The following is a 22,922-nucleotide window of genomic DNA, read 5'->3' as shown; positions in this document are numbered from 1 at the left end:
TGTCCTAAGCGGCTTGAATATCCTTACGAATTGCCTTGGTTTGAGCTTCCATGTCTTCGAGCATTTGCTTTGAGGCTTATACCTTGATAGTAGGATCTGAGAAATTTAATGGAGCCACACATTCTTGTCCAAAGAGAGCCTTAAATGGTGACATGCCTATGCTTCTATGGTCAAAGGAATTATAGGCATATTCAACCAAAGGAAGATATTGGATCCATTTCTTTGGTTCATGTGAACATTATGCTCTAAGACTGTCCTCAATCACTTGATTTATTCTTTCAATCTAACCATTTGTCTGAGGATGATATGCTGTGCTAAAACACAGTTGTGTTCCAATGGCTTGAAAAAGTGAAGTCCAAAACTTTGAGGTAAATTTTGCATCCCTGCCGCTAACAATTCTCTTAGGTAGACCATGAAGTCTAAAGATTTCCTTTACAAAGATTCGGCTAATATTAGAGGTAGTGAAGGTAGTTTTTACAGGCATCAAATGGGCTACCTTAGTAAGCATATCAACAACAATAAATACTGAATCATAGCCTCCAACAGAGGGTAATCCTGTGACAAAGTCCATACTGATACACTCCCATTTCATTTGAGGTATATCAAGAGGTTGAAGTTGTCCATGTAGTTTGATTCTTTCAGCTTTAATCTGTTGGGCAGGAGAGACATTTCTTCACATACCCCCTTCATTCTTGGCCAAAAGTAGCTTCTTCTAACAGCATTTAAGGTCTTTGCATACCCAGGGTGACCTGAAGTTGGGCTATCATGAGCCTCAAATAGGATTGCTTTCTTCAGTGTTGGGTCCTTAGGTACACGAAGCCTTCGTTGAAATTAAAGACATCCCTCATGAACAGAGTAGTCCTTTATCGATATATTTTTTGTCTCAGGTGTTATGCCTTGTTGAATCTCCAAGGATAACTGCTGATAATTTTGGTCTTTCAAGGCTGCTTCCTTAATTCTTTCCCACATAGGATCATTAGGTATAGAGATAACACTAAGGAAAGCTTTGCGACTAAGTCCATCCACAACTACATTGTCCTTCCCCGGTCTAAACTTTATGTCGAAGTCGTATTCTTGAAGAAGTTCAATCCATCTTCTTTGCCTCATGTTGAGATTGGGTTGTGTAAAGATCCACTTCAAGCTTTTATGATCAGTGAGTTGAAATTTGCGACTGAGAAGATATTGTCTCCATAGCTTTAATGCATGGACAATTGCTAAGAGTTCCAAGTCATGGATCGGGTAATTCTTCTCATGATCTTTGAGCTTTTGAGAAGTATAGGCTACAGGCCTACCTTCTTGAGTAAGGACTCCCCCTAAAGCAAGTTTGCTAGCATTTGCTATAACTTCAAACTCCTTGCTGAAATCCGAAAGTTTAAGAATTGGGGTTGATACTAGGTATCCTTTTAACTTTGCAAAACTGGCCTCATGTTTTGCTCTCCATTCGATCCTCATTCCTTTCTTTAATAATTCAGTTAAAGGTGCTGCGATGATGAGAGCATAATCCTTGACAAATATCCTATATCATCTTGTGATTCCAAGAAATCCCCTTATTTCACTGGCAGAAGTAGGTTGAGGCCATTCTACGATGTCCTTAACTTTATCTGGGTCGACTGAGATACCCTTGGAAGATATAATAAAGCCAAGATAGCTGATTTGGGAAGAACAAATGGTACATTTACTCTTCTTAGCATAAAGTTGATGCTGTCGTAAGAGTTGTAATACTTTACGAACGTGCTCTTCATGATCTACCTCATCTTTAGAATAGATCAAGATGTCTTCAAAGAAAACCAAGACAAAATCATCTAGGTAAGGTCTAAAAATATCCTGCAGTAGTCGATTGAAGCTTGTAGGAGCATTAGTAAGACCAAAAGACATTATTGTGAACTCATAATTTCCATACCTAGTACTGAAAGCTGCCTTTGGAATGTCTGATTCTTTGATCCTTATCTGATAATACCTAGAGCAAGATCAATCTTTGCGAAGATCTTAGCCCCATGTAGCCTATCCAATAACTCATAAATCCTAGGAATGGGGTACTTGTTCTTAACAGTAACTTGATTAAGCCAATGGTAGTCTATGCAAAGTCGTAAAGACCCATCCTTCTTCTTTTGGAAAAGGACTAGAGCACCCCACGGAGAAGTACTTGGTCTGATAAATTTTTTCTCAATAAGCTGCCTAAGTTAATCTTTGAGTTCAATTGCTTCAGGGAGTGACATTTTATATGGTCTCTTTGAAACGGGTTCACAACCAGGGATAGTCTCAATTTCATGATCAACTTCTCTAGGTGGTGGAAGACTTGTAAGATCCTCAAGGAACACATCTGAATACCCTCTCAAACATTCAGGTTGAAAGTTTGAGTCTGTGTGTTCTACCTTGTTAAGTTTACTGCATAGATCTGTTGACCCTTTTGTAAACCCTTAAGAAGTCTACTAGCTTTGACTAAGTGAGCTTTAGGTTTCCCATTCTTCCCTTGAACTAGAACTTCATTCCCTAATTTGTTTGTAAAGGTAAAATTGCCTTGTGCACAATGAATATGAGCTTGCTTTTGCTTCAACCAGTCCATTCCCAATATCCCATCGTATATTCCTATAGGTAAAGTACGAAAGTGAGTAGAAGTAGAGTATCCCCCTAGTTCAAATTCTACCTGTCCTGCTATATGTTGAGTTAGGACTTCCTTTCCGTTTGCTAGCTCTACAATTAGTCTTTGAGCAGGATACTGGTCTAGTTTTAGTTTCCTCATGTATTTACGAGAGAGAAATGAGTGTGTGCTTCCACAATCAATTAAGAATTCAATTTGTCTACCTTGGTGAGACCCTGGTGCTTGAATGATTGCATATTGCTGGCGAGCATTAGGGTTGTCAATAGTGGCATGTAAAGTTGTTGTATCTTCAACTTGGTCTCCTACTTTTGGCTCTTCCATTATAATGGCATGAGTTTGAGCCATCGCTCCTCTTCCACGACCTCTTCAGATGTTCCTTCCTCTACGACGAAGAGGTTGGCCTCTACCATTTGGTGCTACAGGAATGGCCTTTGCAGTTGTTGCGACCTTCCTTCTAGGATAGTGACACTTGTAATGACCCAACTCATTACACTCAAAGCAACGAACATTTGGATATTGTGGTTGAGTTATTGTAGTTGCTGCTACTACATGGCGAGGTTGATAAGCTTGATTAGAAGGTCTAGGGCTCCAATTTTTTGGGCCGGCCCTTTGGTTTCTAAAGTTTCCTCTTCCCTGATTCCTAGCCGTCTCTTTAGCTAGAGGTGTTGCCCTTAAGAGAGCATCTTGAAGTGATGTGGGTCTCATTGCTTTAAGACGGGTATCCAAGGGATGATTCAGTTCTTGACAAACTGTTGCTCAATGGAAATTTTTGGGGCATATCTTTGCAAGGCTACAAATTTGGAGTAGTACTCTCCCACCGTATCCTCCCAAGATTGAGAAGATCCCGAAACACCCAAGTCCTTGCAATGTTGTTTCCACCATATTTTTGCATCGCCAGTTAGACGAAACATTGCAAGCATAGTTTGGTTTACAGGTTGGGTCCTTGCAGCTTTGAAATAGTCTTCCATTGCCTCAATCCAGGCTTCAACATCGCGCTCGACATGGGTTCCATCGCCTTTGAATGTGGGTGGTTGGGCTTGTCTCAGGAGATGTTTTTTCTCCTGTACAACCATGTATAACGCATTTGATGGTACCTACACAATAGTACGCTTGTCGATGGTTTGATTTAAAGACTTAACACAATATCAAGGGCTTTAAACTTCCACAACTTAAGACAAAATTTGGAAAGAAACTATCTTTATTAAATTCAAGATGCCATAGCTTTACTTATATCAAGATATGTACAAAGTTGAGGTCTCATCAAGAAGCTAGGTGAGCGTATTTGTATTCTATTACGATGTATACAAAGGTTAGCTCTGGTAAAAAGCTATATGATTCTTAGAACTGTATTTCCAGGGACATAGTGGTAGAATCGATAGTATTTGTGGACAAGTTTTTAGAATATACTATTCCATCTGTGTAGTAGCTTTTATACACATCTTTGCGGGTTCATAGAATACAAAACTCTTATTTTGAGGAAAGATATCGGGGACAGAAATGGGTTTGATCCTATAAGTAGGGATCACTTTCACCACTTGATTGAAAACCCATTCATTTAAGGTCATGTCAAGGCCATCTTCAGAGATAACAGTGTAGTCATCCCTAGTATTACCAACAAAGTAGTAAAGTTGGATAACGCGCAACTCTTCCCCCCACCAAAGCTTCTTTAGATCAAAGGAGAGGCATCCAAGCTTCCTCACATTGATGTAGAATACGCCACCTTCGCAATCCAAACAAGTTCCCATCCCCTTTAAATTCTTGTTGCTGGAGGAGGAAAGCCTTCATCAAATTCTTGTTGCTGGAGGAGAGAAAGCCTTCATCAAAATCTTCATCATGTTGCATCGAAAAGCAAAATTTGAAGAAGGTCAGGGGCTCATAATACATTATCTCAAAGGTCTTGAACTTGCGATACTCAACGTCGGCATCTTCGTGAAACATCGATGCTGGTAAGTTCTCGAACTTAAGTCTCCAATTCATTTTTTTTCCAAATTTACAAACATAACGATTTTTTCCAGTTTCCTAACCTAGGCTTTGATACCAAGTGTGAGGTCCCCACCCCATTACCATATCCATTTGGCAAAAGGATGGTACCTTACAGGTTGCTAGGCCCTAATCGATTGAGAAAAGCATAGTCAGATAGACAAGATTTCTAATGGACAGACTCTCGTCACCAAGTAACTTGAGTCCAAGCCATTGAAAAGGGTCCTAACCCTGTCTCGCAGAGAAAGCATGAACTAACACAATATTCTGACGTTCTTAAATCTCACCTTCCAAAAGAGAGAAACCCCAAATGCCTTTTTTTCCATAATTTTCAGAGGCACGCGCAATTGGGACTTCTCGACTCTTGGCACAATGAGTCTCTAGTTTCGCTTCTTCTATCAATGAGGAGTGGAGAGTTTCTCGACTAACAGAGACCATCCATCCTTGACTGGCAACCTGAGACAGTCCCCACTTTCCACCCACACACTCACACTTTGTTTTTTAATTACTACCACATGATTGTTCATACACAAAGTTCCTTTTTATGATTTCCATCACAAGTTCATTAAGACAGCCCTTCAACCATTATCAAATCGGCACCAAGAAAATCTTTCCTAGAAGAAAAACAACGTACGACTCTTCTTCATTTAAATATCCAAACCCCAAGAGTTCACTCGTCTTGGCGAGAGTTTATAGCTCCCGGTGTCTTTAGTTACCCATACAACTGAATTGTCCTGCAACCTGGGTACAAACTCGCAGTGACTAACTTGCAACCTGGGCACCAACGCACAAGTATTATCTTGCATTCTGGGCACCAACCCGCAATATGTGTGTAACCATATGCACTACTTTAGCATTCACTCCACTAAGCTCTCTTCCCTGGATATCAAAGGGAGTTTTGACTATATCAGTATAGGATTTTTGAATGAAGAAGATTCGAGAGTTCCTCTACTAGGCAAACATTTCTTTCCTATGAGCAAATAGAATACTTTCCAAACAATCTTTCCCTATTAATACAACTTTAAAAACATTAACAAGTTCGATTGATTACTCATGATGCAAGGAACAAAAAGAAATTTCCTACCTGTTCATGAGCAATAACGTCAGTTCATAGGATAAGTGGCACATCCTCATTCATCGAGGCCTTTCCTTTGCCTTTATTATCACTGGTTCCGGCTTCATGATCGTGTGATCCACCACAGCAAGTTCTCTTGGGTGCCATTCCCACTACTAGATACTTAACTTAACTTGAGAAGTTGTAAGCTAAAGTATAAGAATACAATGGAAGTAGGGTAAATGATTATAAGTATTTTAATTCCAAAACATTTATGATTACTCTACACATCAACTCAAAACATATGCTTGCTTGATCTTGCCATAATCTTATGATACCATGCATCATATCTCATACACTAATCACATGATTAATTACTTATATATACTTGCAAGAATAATCCATCATTTTAGTTGGACCATTTCTTGAATATAATTAGCTAATTCATGCAAGCATCTAGGTTACATTAATGGAGAATTATGCATGCAATCACCACTATTGATTATACAAGCATCTATGTTACATTGATGAAGAATTGTGCATGCAATCACCACAATTGTGCAATCGAGCAGTGAGACCTTCATTACTTTGCAATGTAGAGAATTTACCATAAAATAGGTATAATGATGGTTGATTTCCAATTGAGGATAGGTAAATAAGAGTATAGCATTTGATAATAGAGTAGCAATTGGAAAGGATTCCAATTGAGGGAAGAGATTGATAATAATCTTGATTAATTAATAGATTTACATTACCCAAATGTGCTTTGGAGTTATTGATCTCTCAAAGCCTTGTTCAAGCTTCACCAAGAAACGAGTAGCCACAACAACAGAGTCTCCCTATCTCCAATGTGTGTTCAAGTGTGTGTAAAATTGGGTGTGAATGCCCTTTATATAGGGTTTGGAGGTTCCTTGTTGCCCAATTCAGCCCCATACCTCCCTAGATTGCCCCCTCTTGGTAAAATAAATAGTAAAGGTGTCACAAGCTCCTACTTATCCATTAGAGGTGTCCCTCTTTACCCTTTTGGGTGATACACCTCATGTAGTACCCCCATGCTCATAGTCAATTATTCTATAAGAGATGGGTCCATGGATATGGGTCATTTATGGGCATACATGGACATACATACACATGCACATGCACATACATACCCGTGCACATGCATACCTTAGACTTAGGAATTAATTTATTAACACTATGATGAAAATCAATTGTCTAGAGTGAGCTTGGCTTACCATAATTTAATTTTGAAACTTGCTATTAAAAGACAATCTTGAGGATGACAATCTAAGGGATTGGATGCACACACCTGCTATATTTAGCAATTTTCGAGACAAACACTATTTTTATGGAAATTCAGGACTCGGTAGATTTTGACGAGATGGTCGCGTTTTGGTGGGTGTAAGCACCTCAAAACTTTCTATTTTAGGATGAAAATGACAAAAAAGGAAAATTTTTATTTTTGAAAATCTTACAACAATATATTTATCATTAGCTCATCAGAGGTGGAAAAATTGCCAAAAATAGTAGCTTTTTTTATATGGCTAGAATGGCCTGATATGTATTCCTTTACATGGGAATCCCCTCTCCAAGGGTGACAGAGACCTTACAGTGGCCGTCCTTGGAGAAGATAAGTCCGCCTTTGAAATTGGCCACCGGCCATTGAATTCGGCCACCGACCATTAACTACCAGCCATCGGCCAAACGATCGGCCATTTTTCGACCACTTTTCGACCGACGGCCAGCCATAATATTCCGGCCGTGAAAATTTTGGTTTTCGATGAGTGATTTTTCTTCACGCACAATGGCTTCTCCTCACAATGGGGGCCTTACAAATGTGCGTTTTTCATACAGAAAATTACAAGGGGTAAATCAGGCTCCATACTTAACAGAGGCAACCTAGAGTGGAGAAAAACCCAAAGTATTTACTTAAATTTCCATTGCTTCCTCTAGTTTCGGCTAGAGTAACACTTTTTACTAACTTTATCATGGCTAAGAGGTGCTTGAGAGTAGGGATACTCGATAAGGACCTCATGAGCTTTAGTTTAGTAGGACGGATTAGGTAGAGGGTCCTTGAGACAAGCTAGTGGTTGGTAAGGGCATTTCAATGGCCAGTGGCCGCTTTCAAAGGCGGACTTATCTTCTCTAAGGACGGCCACTGTAAGGTCTCTGCCACCCTTGGAGAGGGGATTCCCATGTAAAGGAATACATATCATGCCATTCTAGCCATATACAAAAAGTTACTATTTTTGGCAGTTTTTCCACCTCTGATGAGCTAAGGATAAATATAATGTTGTAAGATTTTCAAAAATAAAAATTTTCCTTTTTTGTCATTTTCGTCCTAAAATAGAAATTTTTGAAGTGCTTACACCCATCTAGATGCAACCGTCTCGTCAAAATCTACCCCGTCCTTAATTTCCAACAAAATTATTGTCTGTCCCAAAAATTGCCAAATATAGCAGATGTGTTAATCCAAAACCTTAGATTGTCATCCTCAAGATTGTCTTTTAATAGCAAGTTTCAAAATTAAATTCTGGTAAGCCAACCTCACTCTAGACAATTAATTTTCATCATAGTGTTAATAAATTAATTCCTAAGTTTAAGGTATGCATATGTATGCATGTGCATGGGTATGTATGTACATGTGCATGTATGTGCATGTGTATGTATGTCCATGTATGCTCATAAATGACCCATATCCATGGACCCATCTCTTATAGAAATAATTGACTATGAGCATGGGGGCACTACATGAGGTGTATCACCCAAAAGGGTAAAGAGGGACACCTCTAATGGCTAAGTAGGAGCTTGTGACACCTCTACTCTTTATTTTACCAAGAGGGGGCAATCTAGGGAGGTATGGGGCTGAATTGGGCAACAAGGAACCTCCAAACCCTATATAAAGGGCATTCACACCCAATTTTACACACACTTGAACACACATTGGAGATAGGGAGACTCTGTTGTTATGGCTACTCGTTTCTTGCTGAAGCTTGAACAAGGCTTTGAGAGATCAATAACTCCAAAGCACATTTGGGTAATGTAAATCTCTTAATTAATCAAGGTTATTATCAATCTCTTCTCAATTGGAATCCTTTCCGATTAGTACTCTATTATCAAATGCTATACTCTTATTTACCTATCCTCAATTGGAAATCAACCATCATTATACCTATTTTATGGTAAATTTTCTACATTACAAAGTAATGAAGCTCTCACTACTCGATTGCACAATTGTGGTGATTGCATGCACAATTCTTCATCAATGTAACATAGATTTTTGTATAATCAATTGTGGTAATTGCATGCATAATTCTCCATTAATGTAACCTAGATGCTTGCATGAATTAGCTAATTATATTCAAGAAATGGTCCAACTAAAATGACGGATTATTCTTGCAAGTATATATAAGTAATTAATCATGTGATTACTGTATGAGATATGACTTATTGTATCATAAGATTATGGCAGGATCAAGCAAGCATATGTTTTGAATTGACGTGTAGAGTAACCATATATGTTTTGGAATAAATTACTTATAATCATTTACCCTACTTCCATTGTATTCTTATACTTTAGCTACAACTTCTCAAGTTAAGTATCTAGTAGTGGGAATGGCACCCAAGAGAACTCGCTATGCTGGATCACACGATCACGAAGCCGGAACCACTGACGGTAAAGGCAAAGGAAAGGCCCCGATGAATAAGGATGTGCCACTTATCCTACGAAGTGACGTTATTGCTCATGAATAGGTAGGAAAATTCTTTTTGTTCCTTGCATCATGAGTAAATAGGAAGGGGAAAACTACCTAAACACGGGGTCATTCCAAATTGAAAACCACATGAATCGAACTTGTTAATGTTTTTAACTTGTATTAATAGGGAAAGATTGTTTGGAAAGTAATCTGTTTGCTCATAGGAAAGAAATGTTTGCCTAGTAGAGGAACTCTTGAATCTTCTTCCTTCAAAAATCCTATACTGATATAGTCAAAACTCCCTTTGATATCCATGGAGGAGAGCTTAGCGGAGTGAACGCTAAAGCAGTGCATATGGTTGCACCCATCTTGCGGGTTGGTCCCCAGAATGCAAGATAATACTTGCGGGTTGGTGCCCAGGTTGCAAGTTAGTCACTACGGGTTTGTACCTAGGTTGCAGGACAATTCAGTTGTATGGGCAACTAAAGACATCGGGAGCTATAAACTCTCGCCAAGAGGAGTGAACTCTTGGAGTTGGATTATTAGATGAAGAAGAGTCCTACATTGTTTTTCTGCTAGGAAATATTGTCTTGGTGCCGATTTGATAATGGTTGAAGGGCTGTCTTAACGAACTTGTGATCGAAATCATAAAAAGGAACTTTGTGTATGAACAATCATGTGGTAGTGATTAAAAAACAAATTGTGAGTGTGGAGGTGGAAAGTGGGGACTGGCTCAGGTTGCCAGTCAAGGATGGGTGGTCTCGATTAGTTGAGAAACTCTCCGCTCCTCATTGATAGAAGAAGCGAAACTAGAGACTCATTGTGCCAACAGTCGAGAAGTCACAACTATACGTGCCTCTGAAAAATATGGAGAAAAAGGCATTTGGGGTTTCTCTCTTTTGGAAGGTGAGAATTAGGAACATCAGAATATTGTGTTAGTTATGCTTTCCCTGCGAGACAGCGTTAGGACTCTTTTCAATGGATTGGACTCAAGTTACTTGGTGATGAGAGTCTGTCCATTAGAAATCTTGTCTATCTGACTATGCTTTTCTCAATCGATTAGGGTCTAGCAACCTGCCTAGCGACCTGTCAGGTACCCTCCTTTTGCCAAATGGATATGGTAACGGGGTGGGGACCTCACAGCCACGCATGGGCAGATTGGAGGATCCAATTTGGACTTGTCAATGCAAAGGCGGCTACACACGTCTGCCTCTCATGAGAGAAAGAAGCCCTTTTGGCTTATAAAAAGAGGCCTCTTCTACACACAAAAATGGACTTTAAGAGTGCGAAGTTGATGCAGCAAGGTGGGTGTGAGGTGGTGAGAGGGAAGCAAGGTGGAAGCTCCAAAAGGGTATAATCCCTTTGTAATCTTCTTCTTGTTTTGAAGTACTAAATCCATTGCGTGGCTACTTTTTTGTGGACGTATCCCACATTGGGTGAACCACGTATATCGTGTGCTCTCTCTCTCTCTCTCTCTCTCTCTCTCTCTCTCTCTCTCTCTCTCTCTCTCTCTCTCTCTCTCTCTCTCTCTCTCTCTCTCTCTCTCTCTCTCTACTCTATAATCTGTCACATGTGAAAATTATCTCTCTGCACCATTAAGTAAACTACTCAATTATCTACTTCATATTCCCTAACAGCCTCGTCCCCAAAAACGGCGCCAAAATGTTGAAGCCCAATAATTCATGTAATATTTCCTTTTATCCGTGCTTCTTATATTAATCAAACCTATATTGTGTCCTTTTTTTTCATTGCGCTCATTAGTTGTTTTCTTGGCGTAGACTTCTATATATTAAATAGATTTGACTATGTACTGGAAAAATTTAGGGAATTAGACTTTTTGACACCTTTTATGGCCGAGTTTGACTTTCAAATTCAAACATAGGATTTTGATTTTCTTAAAACTAAACCACCTCTGTTAAACAGAGATGAACACCCAAGTATAGCATCCGGCACCAATCTTAATTCTGATCCTTGTGGTTTTCTATTATTTTTACTATATGCTTTACTCTCTATTATTTTGAGGTAAGAAAGAATTAAAAACCGACAACGCTTAACATACAAGCTCCTGTGGATTCAAAGCCCGGTTATATATAAATTACCTCTAGCTAAATACCCTATTCATTTGAAATCTGTTGAATTATTTTTAGTCCTTTCTCTTTTTATAGCAAGGTGTGCAGGGTATTTAGTATACAGTCACTGAAAAAAAGGCAAAGATAAGGACGATGGATCCAGCGAGAGTAGGTTACATGCAACACAAGGTATAATCAATTTATTAAATACACTAAAACAAAAGTATAGTAGCTGTCGTGTTCATGTTCCTCATGTTAGTGTAAAAGGTGTAGTGAGTGTCGGTCAACGCAATGTTGGCTGATTCGGCCTAATTGCACTTGTTACTTACAACTTGTGTGATCATATGCTTAATCCTGGTATTGGAAAATTCTTTTATGGGCCTCTCTTGCAAAGTGCTTCTCTCTTGAAGTATTGAATCTGAGTGACAATGGGCTAACAGGATACTTTCCTGAAGCTATTATAAGCTAATTGCTTTCCCAGCTAAGCCCTATTGTAGCCGCAGGCTGGCCATTGGGATCATCTTGTTTTTTTTTGTTGCCATGAATTATACAAGCTGCCATTTTCCATGTACTCATAGGTCGTGCCATGAAGCTACTTGGGTGATTGCCAAGTCTCACCATATCGATGCTAGCGAAGCAAGAACCACATACATAAAATGTCAATCCGTGGGACATAGCTGACCCGACTAGTGTATGGAGGCTATAAGAGATAGCTAATCTCTCCAAAAACCCAAGTCTAATCCATTCCTACCTATCTTAATCTCAATTGTGTGTCAGAAATCAAAAAGCTACTTTCCTTACCCGCAAGCTTGTTCCGATGATTTGGTATATCTACGAGTCTCCGAATGCACAAAACTTTATGCCTAGCATGAGCAGAGTACCCTTGGCACTGTCGTGTACTCAAATGTCATTTCTGACACTGGGACAAAATTGTACCTAAGGTAAATAACCTATTTTAGGTCAGTCAGATTTGGACTTTGAAGCACTCTATAGCTTTCTTTAGACATGCTCAACCTATTCCTAAGGTCAAAAATCAGTTTTGGTGCCTGTATGGTGCATAGGGAGTAAAATCAGCTTGTATACAACACGACTAAAATCACACTTTCATCCAAGAAAATTACGTTAAATGGAGGAACTTTCACCTGCAAACGCGTTGGTATGCTCGGAATAGAAATGCAGCATTGTACGAGAGAGACACGAAGAATCAAAGAAGCAGTAGACTTACGTTAAGCTTCTGCAGCAAACACTTACTTTCATTATCCAAAAATATAGGTTTTTAATTACAAAAGTTGGCTTTTATACCTTAGCCAAGGTTCAAAGAATGGATTTCTAGCTATTTGGGCTCAATATAAAGCTTAGAAACTGCGTATGATGACAAACTTGGAGGCTCTCAACCCCTTTAGACTCATTGGCAATCAATAATATTACAACGGCTTTGGACTTTGCGCAATTTTCAGTGATACAAAGGGATTTAATAAATTTGATTGTCTTTTAAAAAATGAGTGGCTCCCCTTTTGATTCTCTTTCTCCAGCTCTTGTTAGTTGAGCAGCTAACACTTGGCTACCAAGCAGTGCCCTTAATTGTTTCTCTCGGCACTTCTCCTTTACATTGTAGCTCTTGACCCTCTCTCCTCTGGCATATAGCCCTGCTTACAACCCCTACCCCTTCCAACTCTGCCACCACCAACCATCTCCCCTTGGAGTACTCAGTTCCATGCAGGTTGCGGCCTCTCTAGCTCCCTTCCAGTGCTTGTAGCACTTCTACATGCTACAACTCTGATCCCCCCTCTCCAGTATAACCACACATCCCCTTTTTTCCCTACAGTGGTATCTCCCTTTTGCTTCTACCCCCCCCCCCCCCCCCCCCCCCCCCCCCCCCCCACCACTCACGGACCTACCTTTCTTTTTCTATCCACCTTTGGCTGCCAGCACTTGGTGCTCCCAAACACCACACACACTCGCGCTCCCCTCTCTACAGTTTGTGGCCACACTTTTCATGCTCTCCTCTGCATGCTAACTCCCTTCATGCCATGCAACTCCACCTCTACCAGTTGCACACTCGTTCTCAGCCTGTTGCTCATGTTCAGGAGATCCATCCTTTCCCAGCTACAACTCAGCTCAATTTTTCTTAATAAACTCTAGCTAACTTCTTTTATATATATATATATATATATATATATTAAATATATATTATATATATTAAACATTTTCTTTTGACTTCATTCCCATAGGCAGCCACCACTCTCAGCTTCCAACAGCCAATGGCTTTGGGAGCCACTACAATTAGCTTTTATATTGATAGCCATTTTTTGGCTCTCCAAATTCCCATAGTGAGCTACCTCACCCTATCAAAATCACTCAAACACTGTGGCTATCCTCACCTTTTCATTGTACATAGGCGTGTGTGACTTAGGGGACTTTCCCCATATCTTCTTAAAGCCCTCAGCTAACTAGTCACTGGGCTAGTTGAGCCAAAAAAAATAAAAACAAAAGCCAAAAGTATATTATGGCCCATTGGTGTGTAAATATTTCATTGTATATAGGGCCTAAAAATAGGGAATTTTCATAATTGTTTTGGTATTTATTTAAATATTTCTACCTAGGTGATTCTTATTTTTCTAAGTATGATATGTACATTTACTCACAATTACCATAATCTTTCTTACCTATGTATTCTATAAAAATTCATTTCATGCAAGCTTCTCTTGTTTTTGTTGTGAATCCACTCCAAAGAAAAACCTCAAAAAATACCTTCCACCATCAGTCATTGCCTTTCACTAAATTCCTATTTTCTACAGGTATTCTTTCTTACCTTTTGTAAATAAATAAACATCAATAAAAACAAATGAGGGTCCTCCTCATTTGATTCCCTATATTTTCATATATTTATTTTTTTAATATAGCCCACACTATTCTAAATTCCATGCTAGCCTGTTTTTTTTCCATCATATCCATATACTATATTTATGCATAATCCACAACCATGCATGTTTTCAAACCCCTAAGAATCAATTAGGTCAACTCCTTCTTCTTCGGGGTGAGGAATCCTCCACGAAGGCGAGCGTAGGGCGGTGAGTGACACACCCTTGCTCTCTTGAGTTTGCTAGATTAGTCTAGTTGTGTGCTTGGGCCATTTGTGGCTCGCACATAGTGTATCAACAAGTCCCTTGCATTGACACGTGCAACAGACGCGCACATTTTTGGCGCCGCTCCCGTGGAAATGCCTTGCATTAAGCTTGAGTAGCACTCTATGCTACTTTGTGGTGCATTTTGAATTGTAGGAAAGGTAGAGAAGGAAGATGTGTGTGTTGAGAAGGAGTTTGTTTTGCTGATGTGTATTGTTTTGTTAAAGGTACTGTGTTTTTTTGTTAATAAGGTGTTGAAAGGTACTGTGTTTTCTTTGTGATAAGGTGTTAGGATTAAGGTAGTAGATCCATAATGTTAGTTCTGTGTAAAGTGCAGTAAGTAGTTTTGTTAGCTAATGAGTTGTTGTAGTAGTGTGTTAGTGTGTAACAATAGCTGTATTAGTTGTAAGTGGGTAGGTTAGGTGTGTGTGCTCGTGCGCACAGCACGGCTGCGGCGACCTTATCCCATTAAAAAAAAAAGGTTGGGCCAAGATCGAAAATATCCCCCAGACCCAGGCCCAAGCCCACGCTCAGGCTCATGCCTCAGTCCCCCTTTAAAATTACGTATTTAGCCTCACGCGTAGGTAAAAAGCGATCTTTTTGAGGACCAACGAAGCTTCGGGTAACCAAACATTGTGCTGTAAAGCACACCACGACCCTGTAAGTGATACGCTTGTTTCGAGCTATCACACACTTTAATCAAAAAACCGATCATTAAAAAATATTAAAAAACATCAAAAATTGAGTGAAAACGGATGCCTGAAAAAGTAAGCGATTAACCTTCGAGGCTATTCATCGACGCTTGTAGGGTGCCAAAAGCACATGCATTTACGCTCTGGTTGTGTGCTAGAGGCCGAGCAACTAGAGAGCATTTCGACTTATGCGAGTTCTCAATATCTACCTACCTTAGGTTCCGGGCCCTCGACGGGGACCCAAGCTAGTACAAACCAAGACCCAAACATAGCGGCTAGTGACTCTTCCTCTGACTGCTACATAATGGAGGGTTTCCCAATGCCTAATCTTGATAGCTCAAGCCAAGACATGCATGCCATGGGTCCACGGTCCGAGCCGAGCATGCTTAGCCGCTTGAAGGAAACGTTTAGTAGAGCCACTCGCTCCGAACATGGAGCTAACGATGTAAATGAGGGGGGCGGGGAAGTAAATTCGCCATTCATGACCAACATAGACCCTATGGTAGAAGCCTTGCCGAAGTTCAAGAACTTTAGCGATATATTATCGTGGTTGCAGAAAAGGAAATTGAGCTTACGCAAGGCGGAGCAACGAAGAGAGTTAAAAGAGAAATCCCCTATGTCAATATCTTTGCTAGGAGAGCAATCGAGTGCTCCTGAATTAGCAACCACTAAGGGTAAACCCATAGAGAGCCACATAGCATCTAGTTCAAAGGACACCCCTAGCACCTCAAGCCTAGATGGAGCGTTCCTAAATGAGAACTACGAGTACGAACTACAAACGGAAACTCTAACCGACCTATACATAGGTCACACCTATCACGTAGGTTGGTTAGATGTCCTACAATCCACAACGGGTGATACTAGGTGGAGGATCAACAACAAAGAGTTTGTGAGGTCATCCATACGGTTATTGAGCTAGAGAGACAGAACAAGGGGATCCACATGCCTTCAACGGGTCTCGTGAGATTCTTGGATACAGGGAAGGCTAAACAACCAACCTTATTGCAAATGGAGACTCCCTCGGTAAGTCCGATGGATCCTCCATATGTTGTTTCTCCAAGGGTCTCAGTGTAATCTAAGCCCACAAGTGATAGCTTTGCCTTTACAATTCTAGCTCATCTTTCTCTTTATGACACGATGGCTACCATGCCTACCCCAATGATGGGCATGCCAAGAAACACGCCATGGACCTCATTTGTTAGTAAAGCACCGCTACATGGTAGCTCAATGCCGACAATAGTACCTACAAGTGTGTACCAATCGTATACACCCATGGGTGCACGTACTCATGTAGTTCCTAACCCTCCCATTGTTTCAACTACCTATGCTCCACAACCACAACACCCAAGCTCTTATTTCCATGAGACCATATCGGCTAGCATTAGCATGTCACATCCAACATTTGATATGCCCAGGGCCACCCATATGAACTTTGGGCCACCACATGGCAAAACATCGTACCAAACGTGGAACCCAAGGGTGTTGAGCCAGCAGAGGATCACACCCACATTTTTGCTCACACTCATCATTTTGTAACCATTGATTGTAATAAATGTCTTTCCGACATTAATTTTGATTTGAGCCATTCATTAATTAACGGGACTCAATTGAGTTTCCAGCTTGTAATCCCGAAGTAATTTCACTTGTTGATGTAATTAGTTAGAGATGTTCTCACCTCCAAGGCTGAGGTATATAAGCCAAAGTTTTTGTAACCTAAAGGGATTCAGATTATTAATCAAAGTGAGTTTTTGAGCGCCGTGACTGTGTCTGAGAGAGAGTGAGAGAGAGAGAGAGAGTCTTATCTACTTGCTACGCGAGCTACGGAGCCGCCATTGGAGAAGCGACACCGCCATTGTGTTAGCAACGGCGAGAGCTACGCACAGATACCAAGAGTGCGCGCCATCGGCTTCTATGTGTGGTAAGTTCCTACGAGCTTCGGTGTGAGTTTTCTTCCAACTCTTGTGTCGGAATAGAGCGTGCAGCATATCTATAGAACCACAACGAGTAGAGCTACACATTAGTACCATCGGGGTCAAGTTTCGATCACCTGTATTTTTCGGCCTGTCTTCATACGCGTTTACCGCACAGAGTGGTTATAGGTTGATTTTGCAGTTCAAGTCTTTAGGGTGTTGTTCTTACCTAGTGAATAGACTTCCCCTTGAATTTGAGATTGATTCAATGATTCTAGATCCTGTTTCGTATAGCATTCGTTCGTAGTACGGATTTCAGTCACTTGCGTATTTTAGAACTTAGATTTGATTTCCTTAGTAGTGATTGTCATTAGAAGGTCGAGTAGGTGATTTGACACCCACCTAGTTGTTTCCATGCGCCTGCGGGTCAAGCTCCGTCCTCGTCTGACAAATTCTGTTGTTGGTTGAGTTCTCGCTATTTAGCTTCCGCTAGCGGCGTAACCGCCTTAAACATTTGGCGCCGCTGTCGAGGACGAGAGCCCTAAGTAGGTGACCTTAGACTAATCCTACGAGGTGAGTCGTATAAACTACTTTGTATACTTTAGTTAGAAAAGATCTAGGAGTGGTGGACTCCGAAGATCTCGAGAGATACTAGGAAGTGGGGTATTCCTGGGTCTTCCGTGTTGACAGTATTTTTAGTTTAGCTTAGATTTGTTTGTTGTTTTGTTGGTGTTGAGTAGTTGTTGATAGAAGAAGAATTTGCTAGTCCGTGAGTGGCAGTGGATCTCTTTAAAATCACAATTACCAAACCCATTTTATGATTAGGAATAGCTTAGGTAGGACTTTATTTGATCCTGATCTAGAGCTAGTAATCATTGGAGTATTTGCTTGATATGGTTGATTGCATGTTAGGTCACTAAACCATCGAGTTAGTAGTGAAACTTGCAATAAACAAAAGTCAGAGAAATTTTCTGTGTATCTGGGAGTTGCTGAGCACTTGAGAAAGCTTTAGGAAGGATTCTGTGCCAAAAAATTGGAAATCTGTAACTTTAGACATCATACGCGTATGATGTCTAAATGACCTAACAGAGACCAAAACAGAAATTTTGACTTTACCAGAGTGTTCAAAAGGGGAGTTATACCCTAATTTCAACTTAAAACAAGAGCATTAACACTCAAAGAAACCCAAAAAGACAAGTCTGAGTCCAAGAAACGAAAAGAATAGGAAATTTTGGATTCAGATCTTGTTTTTACATTCAAACCTGACAAAAACACTTGAAACTCAATTATAAACATTGGAGAAGGCTTAAAACCAAGAATAGTCAAAATCTGGGACAAAAGACATCATACGCGTATAATGTCTTTTAGCACATCCACTGCTTATTTTTTATATCTGACCTGACAAGATTGTTGCAAACACTGTAGAAAGCATAAATATCAAGTCTTGACCCAAATTGATTAAAAAGACATCATACGTGTATAATGTCTTTGACCTAATTTTGGACATATTTTGGTACTTTGCCAACACAGATCCATTGTAATAGCTGTCTAGAGGTTATATTTCAAGTTTCATCCCATTTGGATCACAATTGACCCAAAACAAGTCAAAAGCGGAAAATTGCCAAGAAAGGCCTAAATTAGCCATAACTTGCTCAAACAGAGTTCAAACTGAATTTTGTGAGTGGACAGAGCATAAGGGGGCTACTGAGAGTGAGCATAACCAAAATAGTCCAAATCTGTGAAAAAAGACATCATACGCGTATAATGTCTTTTTCAGCATAACTGCAACAAAGTTCTCACTTGTTGAAACAGAAGTTGTCCAACTGACAAGATTAAACAATTGACCAAGTATCAGTCAGTTTGGATCAATTCTGACCACAAAAAATTGGGAAAACAAATTGCCGAGACGGAGAAGTTAAAGTCCTTTAGGGGAATTGATGAATTTGAGATCGGGCAGGAATCTCCAGAATAACCAACCAAAACAAGGGGAACAAGCAAGTGTCATATCAACTGAGGGAAGTGTAAACCAAAGTTGGGTGCAACCATTAGAGCCGATCTTTGAAGGAAGTGTTTCTGATACTTCTTCGGAGAGATCTTACGAGATTTTCACCGAACACTTGGAACACTTGAACCTGAACAACAGAGAAAATATGGTAGCAGGATCATCAAACCCTTCCGCCACAATGAAGCTATTGTTCATAAAATACCAGTACGACAATGAGCAAGGTGCCAAGATCTACAAAGATGGAATGGACCGCTATTGTGTAAAGATAGAAGAGAGACCTAGTGAGTTCAAGGACTTAGTGCCTATGAGCTATAGCGGAGATAGATATCTAGATGACGAGGGTACCATGTATTTGGTAGTCCTAAACCCTAACATTGTGGACAAGTGGGGATTGATGGGCACCAAAGCCAAAGTAGATGAAGAACTCGAGGAGAAAGCACCAATAATGAACTTCCCTGATGCGAGGTTAAGAAGAGAGAATGAAACTACAAGGATCAACACTGATAACATCTATGTGGGGCTATACAAATATAATAATGGGGAGCAAGATCTCTATTATAGATGTGAAGAACCCTACACTGGAGAGTTGACAGACCAAAAAAGACTTTATGTCTTTACCTACACAGAGGGATCGGAAGTGAAAATTGCCGCTTACGACAAGTATGGGAGGCAATACTCAACAATGGACAAGAAAGAATTAGAAGGATATACATACTTTGGGGGACCACTACATCAGTATTATGTTACTTCTAGCTCACAAAGACCAGCACCAACAAATGGAGTGCAAAACCCAATGACGACAGGAGGACAAAGAACTCAGGCTGCTGACTCTTTCACTCAACCTCAGTACTCGAAGCCCGGACCAATGGGATCATTACATTCCAGAGTGTCAATGGATACGAATCGAGGTAGTGCAGTTCCAATCCCCACATATACCACTCCAGGTCCAAGGTTCGAAGTGGAACCATCACATTTACCTCCTAGTAGTAGATTCAGGGCAGGGGAACCGACAAGGGTAACCCATGAAGTCCATGATGCTAGAGAAAGCTTTAGCCGGGACACAGGAGCAATGAGATTGGTCGCAGACCATAGACGTATGAGACCATCTCAAGTAGCCAAGTGTATGCCAAAGAAGTATGGTGGTTCAGGAGATCCGCATGCACATGTGTCACTCTTTAAGCAAGTCTTAAGAGCTGAGCAGATAACAGATTTACATACACAATACGAGGGATTTGGTCTTACTCTAGAAGGTACGGCATTGACATGGTTTCAACCACTGAAGAAAGGGGGATTCCATGACATTGACCATTTGCTAAGAGAGTTTGCTGAGGAATTCTCAAAATGAGGGATTAAGCACAATACGGTCTCACAAATATATGCTTTTAAACAGAGAGAACACGAAAAAGTGAAGGAAGCTTCACTTCGCTTCAAACAATACCTTGAGAGATGTCTAGTACGTGAACGACCACAAGATGACAGACTATCTGTTCTCTTTATTGAGGGATTGAGAAACGACACTCTCAAGAAGGACTTGCACTTGAAAGCTTGTACAAGTTTTGAGCAAGTAACGAGAGAAGCATTGTACTTAGTGGATAACTGTACGGTTTATGGAGAGGTGTCAGCGGATACAGATTTTGCATCCAGTAGCTCTTCCTCCGTAGCGAGCGAGACTACCACTAAAAAGAATGTTCAAACAACAACCATGCCAAATGTAGAGCAAATGATAGAAGAGGCTCTAAAAAGGATGGCACCATACCAAAAACCATTGCCAAAACCACTGAAATGGTGTGCGATTGAACAAAAATGGACAAACCATCCAATAGAGGAGTGCTATTACAACAAAGGGTATGTAAGGGAGCGTCAGTATGCACCTCCTGCTCAATTAGCACCACCTCAGGTACATCCAGTACCTCGATACCCAACGGGAAATGTACCAGGACCTATGGGGATAGAAAGACCGCAACCGATATTGGGACAACAACCACCTTTACCAGGAGCAAGACCAGTGGGCATTAGATATGCACCAACCTTAGAGAATCAGGAAGAACAAGCCTTAGTGCCTGTTCAAGCCTATTATGAAGAATCTGGTGCACACATGTCTCCAACTGTGTATTACCCACCAGAAGAACCCAAACAACCAGAACCATGGGGCATAATTGGGAATGTTGGAACACCAACAGTTACAAGTGCTTTTGATGAAGAGAGATACAATTTGGACGCAAGAACATTGATGTTCATAGCTCATGGAGGGTTAACAGGACAAAGACCATCCTATCCACAAAGGACGAATCAAGTGGGACCAAGACCAGCACTAGGACCCTGTTACAAGTGTGGAGGTGACCATCTGATGAATGTTTGTCCACATACAGAAATCATTAGAATTAACGCTTATTGCACTGAGTGTGGGGTTACTCACTTCATTGAGGATTGTTCAAAGAATCCAAACAAAGTGCAAAAGACGACATTGAATATGCTAGAAACTATTCCTACCAGCAGTGGGTCTGAAAATGAAACTCTGATACCAACGCAAGTTGTTACTAGAGCTCAAGCTAAGAAAACCACTAGAGAATCTGAGAATGGAAAGTTAGCGACTGAAGTGGTTAGTCAAGGACCGCGGAGTCAGAGAAACACATGGAAAGCTAGAAAAGCATGCATGAAGTTGAGAAAAGAACGTGAAGACGCTATTCTAGCTGAGGAACTAAAGCGAACTAAAGATAGATGAGAAAAACTTGAGAGTCAAAATGGGAAACGAGAGATGAGCCCGGAAAGAACGAAACAAAAGAGTATCAAAGAAACAACGAGCTTAAGCTCAGGGGGATCAGTGCTAGTCGACAAAGTACACGAACCATTGGACGCACTGATGAGAGCTTACGAAGCTAGGTTAAAGAACAACCAAACACAAGAACAGAGGTGGATGACATACCCAAACACGGAATTGGAAAAGCAGAGACTTGAAATGTGCCAGAGAATGATCGAGACTGCACAAGCCTTATTAGAACCACCAAGAGAAACAATGAATTGTGGAACGGAAAACCCAATTCAGCAAGAGACTATCATTTCACGGGTAGCTGAAAAGACTCACAGTGCACAAAAGTTTGAAGATACACACAAGGATGACCGCATAGTATTAAACACAACCGATCAGGAGATAGAGAGTTTTCATCCAGTCAATCAGAGGTCTTACGGAAGAGATGAGGATTACAATGAATTTTGGAAACAAGTGAGAGAGGCAAACTTTGCAAACGAGCTAAGTTGCCAAGCTAATCAGACAAATTGGGAAAAGGACATCAGGAATCCTCCCATAGTGGAATTTGAGGCAGGATCTCAAGTGGACTTGGATCTCCAATCTTACTGGGGAGATGGGGGCTCTGTTAGAACAATGGAGAGCAAACCTCATTCACTGAATACCTTACCTTCATACTTAGGAGAGTATGAAGCAAAATCCGAGATTATAGCACTTCCCTCACGAAGAATCTCATCAGAAAAAGTCATGGACTCGCAAGGATTGATAGAGATCTTGTCAACACCAGTGACATGCACTATCACTCTAGCTGAGCTTTTGAGGCTAAGACCACATATGTGGACCACTGTAGGAAAATGCTTGGAGAAATTTGGGATAAAAGACCCAACATCGAAACTGCAGGAGGGTATACAAGAGCTGAGCAAACCACAAAAGAACGCTAATCCTGTACCCTTAAACAAGGTCGGAGAGTATTGCGAAGGTGAAGAGGGGAATACAACCTTACCAGTTGAATTCCAAGGAGTGAATACGATGGCAATACTAGACAGCGGA

Source organism: Adiantum capillus-veneris, chromosome 28, assembly GCF_014529385.1.
Source record: "Adiantum capillus-veneris isolate H3 chromosome 28, ASM1452938v2, whole genome shotgun sequence".
Classification (NCBI taxonomy): Eukaryota; Viridiplantae; Streptophyta; class Polypodiopsida; order Polypodiales; family Pteridaceae; genus Adiantum; species Adiantum capillus-veneris.
Note: the sequence above shows the minus strand (reverse complement) of the source record.